The 7,167-nt window shown below is 30.3% G+C and overlaps 1 pseudogene; it reads left to right on the top strand.

Annotated features, from left to right (window-relative positions):
- The first annotated feature begins 1,184 nt into the window (after positions 1-1,184).
- On the top strand, positions 1,185-5,087 carry LOC131182252 (E3 ubiquitin-protein ligase UPL5-like; annotated as a pseudogene).
- The last annotated feature ends 2,080 nt before the right edge of the window (positions 5,088-7,167 follow it).

Here is a 7,167-nt window from a genome sequence, read left to right as displayed (position 1 = left end):
TACAATCAAATTCGATAATCAAAATGAAAATTTAAAATTTTAAAATAATTGCATGAAAAAAAATATTTAAATAAATTAATAATATTAAAATTAAAAATATTTATATTTTAAAAAATTTCAGTTGTTAGGGTGTTAGTCTGATTTGTGTCTATATATATATATGGAAGAAAAGTATATAGTCTTGATATAACTTAAATGACAATTAACTATAAAATTTAAATGATAATTTACTTTTCATAGTTGAAATCATATATTGCAAAAGGCTTATTTTTGGCCTTTAAAGAATGAGTTAATAGTCGTAGAAATCCTTTAAATTTTAAAAATAGATCAAATAAGTCAATTTACTATTTGAATAATAAATAAATCTTTTTAACTTTTAAAAATAGGCAAAAAAAATAGTAAACTATAATTTGCCTCTATTAAAAATCTAGTCAAGATCGTGCACAAAAATCTTTTAGTACACAGTGTCTTCATCATTAATACTGTGTATCTGATTTGTAACATCTCAGTGAATATTTACTACATCTTTGAGCAGGTTGATATGTTGATCTTTTCCAAATGATTCAAAAAGTTTTTCTATGAGTTCATCATCTTGGCATATTTTCTGTAAAGAAGTTTCTTGAATCATTTGGTAAATAACAATTTAGTTACTTTGATTATAGTTGTTACAACTAATTAAAATTGAACTATAATACATATAATTTAAAGTTTTGACTATAATTATGAAAATATTAAAATTTTTAATTTTTTTAATAAATTTTAATAAAAAAATTAAAATTAAATCAGACTCAAATATTTGAATAAATGTGATTTGTTATATTTTATTTGGCAGAGTAGGTGAGCAACAGTACAAAAATAAAAGCTGTTATTAGGTCAACTAAAGTTATTTTATTTAAGGCAGCTTGCGGACCAGAGACATTTTAGTTCAAAAGTCTTCCAATGTGAAAGAAAACAATGGAATCGTTGTTCTTTTCTTTGTGTTCCATTAGTAAATTAAAAATGCACATAAAAGCAACCGACAGTCGGTCGTGAGGTTTACGCTATCTCTTAATTTTAGAGTCAAAGGGAAAAAAAAAAAAGGTTATAGTGAGGAGAAAAAATAATTTTATTCTCTTTTCACTGTTTAAATAAAAGTAAAAAAATAAAAGAAAAATAATTTTATAAACAATATAATCTCTATTTAAGGAACAAATATTTTCAAACTTTGTTTTGTGCCACTACTGATCCAGAGCAGATGGAAAACAGAAAATCCGATTCCATTCGATTTTCTGTCCTATTGCCGAACGGGAAAGATCTTCTACGGCGCTGTTTTGAATCTAAAACTCTAGTGAAGGCTATCCACAAGGCAATTCTATGGGACTGTAAAATTCCAGTTACGGAACAGAAATTATATTATAAGGGGAGCAGCTACAGCGGTGGCAGACACTTGAAGACTACTCAATTCAAAACGACGATTGCCTCGAATTGAAGCTTGGATTTGATGAAACATCGGTATTTATCAAAGGATTCACCAAATGAGTTCAAACATTTGTCGCATATGCCGAGGAATTTCTCTCCGAAGATACTCTTCAGGACGACTGGATGACGATTGAAGAATTGTTGGAAATTGAAACAAAGGAGGAATCGGAGAATCTTATGAGTTCGTATTCTGTCCCTGCGACTTTGGTTATGCTTTACAGCTCAGCAATTCCAGAATACAAAGCCTATGCTTCTGCTTTGATAAGGTTTTCCATGGAAAAAATATCGAATTGTCCAAATGTTTCTGTTGATAGATGTACACATTTAGCATTAGAATTTTGTGCTTCGCTTAGAACGGTATATGGTGATGCTCTGTATCAGCAATGGCGGACTACTCTAAAGCAGTTGTTGGAAAGAGGTAACCTTAGTGACCTACGCTCAATTTTCCAAATTAGATCCTGGTTTATTGAGATGGCAGATACCTTAAGCATCCTATTGAGTAAGATGCAGGAATCAAATCCAAACTCATATACAATCCCACTCATTGAGTCATTGAAATTTTGTTTTCGTGAATTCCAGGTATTTTCAGGCGTATTACGTAATGCAATTTGTGGTATAGATAATGCCAAAGAGGAGGATAAGTCTATAGTTGATTCGTTGTCAACACAAATTAAAGGTGAATTTAGTTACCTGTTGAATAAAATGGAGAATAATCTTAGACTTATACCAGAGACAGCAAGAATATTCGAAACAAGTGGTTGGTTGCATTCTGTTTCGATTGTGTATCTGGACATTTTGAAAGAGCTAAACAGCATTTCTCAACTTTGGGAGAATGAACAAAAGCAATTTCAGCATGTATTAATGAACCAGCAGATTTCACTACAGCTGATACTTGAAAAAACTACGAGGAAAGATGATTATCATTGGCTTCTTAAGCACAATGATGTGATTGATTCGAAATCCAGGATGCATTTAGTTACGATGATGATGATCCCTGAGGAAAAATTACTCGATGCTGAGTTCTACAAGCCACTCATTCACTGGTCTAGATTTCTAGACGAAGAGTTGTATGAGTCATTGAAAAATAACAATATTACCAGTCCTAAAAAATTGCAGGATTGGTTATACAAGTTATGCCAAGCTATATTCAAACCGCAAAATCTCCTCTTTCTGGCGTGCTCAAATGATCCTATGAAGTTCTATCCTAATCCCGGTAAGATCGTATCTTTTGATCCTTGCTATGAATAGCATCCACAATTGTTACTTGTCCTGCTTTTTTCCTTGAGAAATGATTGATGTAAGCTTTTTGTAACAAATTTATCATATATTTAATTTATAAGATACTATTATTAAATATACAATTCAAAACCTCATAGTGCTAAGACAGCAGCTCGCTGGTGGATATTCATATTATTAAATATTGCAATATATACTTTGATTACTGATTCATTAGTGTAATGAAGAATTAGGCCCTTAGTGTAGTGTAAGGAAATATTTATGCTAGGGTGTGTACATTAGGTGTGTCCGAGTGAGGTCCTAAGTATTGAAGTTTTGCATAGGGTAATTAAAATTTCATAGTTGAGTTGTGTAGAAATGTGTTTCTGGGTTTAATTTAAAAGTACCGTTGGATTCTGTCCTGTTCATATGATCAAATCATAATTAAGTTTGTGATAATTTACTATCATTTCGTAAAACTACCTTGCCCTGCTGTTAAGGATAGATTCTTTTTTCACTTTGATATATATGCAGAATTGAAGTTAGAACCATTACACTTCGACTGTTTTGAATTTTCTGGTAAGGTGATTGCATTGGCATTGATGCATGAAGTACAAGTAGGTGTTGCCTTTCATCGTGTGTTTCTTTTGCAACTGGCTGGAAAGAATATTTCTGGAGATGATGTAAAAGATGCATATCCATCTTTTTACAATAACAAGGCTAAGGAACGTTTTGCTGATCATCAAATTCGAGATGACTTCATCAAGTATATCTCTGAACAAATATATTTTTTCCGAAAAGGCTTTGACAGTGTTTTTGGAAAATCAATCATCGAACTGTTAACTTATTGGGGAATAGATCTTGATGATATTAACCTGGTGCTAAAAGGAGACTTAAATCTTGGATTTAATTCTTGTGAGAGAACGCATGTGAATCATGGCAACAATGAAAGTGAACCTCTGATGTCCCAGTTCCTGAAGGTATGTGCTTACAGAATTTCCATTGTGTTACTAAAGCATAACTATTTTTTCCTATACGTTTTCAATACTTATCAAAGCTCTGAAAATTGATTTCAAAATTTTATTACATGAGTTGCTTTAGTAGGGGAATCTTCTTTGGAAATAAAGAACTTGTTTTCTCATCTTTCTACAGCAATTATAGGCTTTTGGACTTTTCTTTAGGACCTTTCAGCAATTTCATGGTTTTATTATAAATGTTGCAAATGTTTTAAAAGAAATGTTCCGGGATATCAAGTTTCATTAGCATAACCATGATTATTACTGCAATTTCTATCAAATTTTAATAGAGATAGTTTGTTGAAATTTGGCAGATTAATAGACAAAGACTGAAGATTACGAAGTCAAAGTGGCAAAAGGATGGTAAGAAGCCCCTGGGAGCAGGGGGTTTCGGAGATGTGTACAAGGGTTATGCTGCTGGTGGTTTCTTTTTTGCCGTAAAGGTAATAAAAATTAAAAATAAAGGAGAAATTGACAAAATTAAGCAAGAGGTTAATTTATTGTGTCAATTCAGTCATCCAAATATTGTTAAATATTATGGCACTGAAGAGGAGGAGTCAAAGGTCAATATTTTTCTTGAGCTTATAAGTACAGGCTCCCTCCGACAAGTATATAAATGTTTTAAACTGAAAGATTCACAAGTGTCCCACTACAGCAAACAGATACTGGAAGGTTTGAAGTATCTCCATGAGCGAAAGGTAGTCCACAGAGACATTAAATGTGCAAATATATTGGTGGATGAGAAAGGATGTGTGAAAATTACGGATTTTGGATTGGCAAGAGTGGCTGAATTAAATAGTCTTATGAAGTCTCGGCATGGGACAATACCTTGGATGGCTCCGGAGGTTATAAAACGGGACAAAGAGTATGGATTTAAAGCTGATATTTGGAGCTTTGGCTGCACCGTCTTGGAGATGTTAATCGGGAATATTCCATACTCTCATTTGAAAAATTTGAATGCAAATCTAGAATTGGAAGTTCAAAAAGGCTCAATTATAGATCATCTTCCTAATTATTCTTTGTCAGAGAATTCACTAGATTTTATCAAGCAGTGTCTGAAACGCAATCCAAATGAGCGTCAAACTGCTGATGAGCTTTTGAAGCATCCGTTTGTAAACGATTCTGGCTTTTAGCTTTTGTCAAATTTAAATCAACTCCCTAAAATTTCTTCTTCAGCTTGAATTGTGTAAACAAACGTTTGAGTTTTTATGAGCATTTCTTCATGTTGCTTCCCCTTTTTTTTTTTTCTTGAAAAAAGGCTAGCAGAGCTTGGTTATGAACTTGCAGTGAATCAAATCATCTTGTAACATCATGTTTATAGGTTGGTGTATGCTGTGTTTGTATAGAACTGTTGGTTATTCTTTGTTGTGCTTGTAATTGTAAGGGGTTTTTCATTAACTGGTGGTTATAGCTCTAGGTGGCTGCAAGCGGTTGGGGCCTGGTGGCTCTGTTTTTCCCCTTACCTATTTCTCCTTCTGAGTAAATCTTTTGCATATATATATATAAAAAAAAAAAAATGTTCTGGACTGTATTTGGGCATTGGCTTTTCCCCTGGATTTTCTTCTTTAGCAATTTTATAATGTAGTTGGCAAATATTTTCATTATTTTTATTAATTAAATAATTTAATTAAGTTAATTGTTAAAATTAAAATTAATGCAAAAATTTGAAACTAAATTGATAAAATTAAAATATTTTGTTAAAATTGAAAAACTTATAAAGGTTTGGATTTTTTTTTAATCATTTAGCCTTATAAATTTATGTTAACAAAAGTGAGAATATAACAATTAAATAAGAAATTAAAAAGTTGTGAATGAGTATGAGAAAAAGTGAGATTTATTATGAAAAATTTACAATTAAAATAGAATTTTATAATTTTAGATCTTTATATGAATGCAATATTGTTATTTATGTTTTCTTATATAATTATATAAAAAAAAACAAATTTTTACAAAAAAAAAGATAAACCTAAAACAAATTTAACATGTTGTTTAAAAGTTTTGGCCAACAAATATCAATATTAATTTATGTAAATAGTAAATTATATGTCATCGAACACCGATTTTTACCAGTTGTATATTGATACATGTATTTCATATACATATTTTAGAATAATTTTATGTTTATTTTATTTTTAATTTTTATTTTAGTTATGCATTAATTTTAGTTTTTTTATAATTAATTTATAAAATTTTCATATTTTTAATAGGTTAAAAGATATTTTGAAAATTAATAATGCAAGTAGAGATAATTTAAAGTGATTTGAAAGCCTAAGTTGTGAGAAAATTGAAAAAAATTTGCTTAAGAATCCCAAATAGAGATTTGCATACCCTGCACCATCCCCATGCTGCAGGGCACGCACAACAAAGAAGCTCATGTCATGTCCCATGCTAGTAGGGCGTACCGCATTAGCTCTATAGGGAAACTCTTCTTCCGAATTCAACATGGGGCATGCCAAGAAATAATGAATTCAGTACAGGGCATGTTGAATGGCACAGGAGCATGTACTAAGTTGGATTAATTTTTTTTTTTATACCTCAATACTTTTATATATGTTGTCTTTATTCTCTTTTAGTTTATTCTAGAGCAGATCTTTGGATACATATATATTCAACATTTTCTCCTTTTAATCATAAAGAGTGAGAGAGAGAAAATAAAATAAAAATAAAAATAAAAGAAAACCAAAACCAAACTAATCAACCAAAAACCGAATTAAAATGCGTTGGTTTGATTTTTCGCTTATAATGATAATGTGCACACCTAATTAAATTGTAATCTTTTCTTATACAATTACGCTTATAACTATATATATATATATCATAAAATTATCTATACAATTACAATTAAATAATCTTTTCTTTCAACATGATATTGCTTTTAATAATGAATAGAAATTTCAATTAAGAATTTATAAAGGAAAATTGAAAAATAAAAAAAAAATTGAGAAATTAGAGAAATGAACATGTTGAAAATTAATTTATAATAACATAAATGATCATTATTAAAAAAAATGTGTATGTAAGTTATATATAAATAAAGAAATGAAAAATATAAAATATCAAAAATGTGTTATAAACATTATTGACAGTTATAATTCTTTTATTATTTTTGGTATTATTAATATAATTACATTTGTTTTAGTGAATATATATATATACAGAGAGAGAGAAAGAGAGAGAATCCTTTACTTTCTTAACTCGCTCTACTTATAGGGAAAGTAGAGAGTGTTGCATATTCTTTGGCATGTTCCTCTAGGTGGAAGCATATTCTTTAATGAGGGGGCATATTCTTTTAGCTATTTATTTCTATATTACCAAATAGGAAGTGGACATCCTTTTATTGTATCAGTTGCCCTTTGCCCCAACGCAAGTTATTCATGACTTGTGCATGGGAAACCTCTTTGTCTTGAACCAAGCTAGATGTAGCCCACTCGGATGCCATCCGTTAAACTAAATTGAACTCGTACGATTATGTTCTTTG

Source organism: Hevea brasiliensis, chromosome 8 (genome assembly GCF_030052815.1).
Source record: "Hevea brasiliensis isolate MT/VB/25A 57/8 chromosome 8, ASM3005281v1, whole genome shotgun sequence".
NCBI classification, from domain to species: domain Eukaryota; kingdom Viridiplantae; phylum Streptophyta; class Magnoliopsida; order Malpighiales; family Euphorbiaceae; genus Hevea; species Hevea brasiliensis.
The sequence above is the reverse complement of the archived record's forward strand: the minus strand, read 5'-3'. Positions and strand labels throughout refer to the sequence as shown.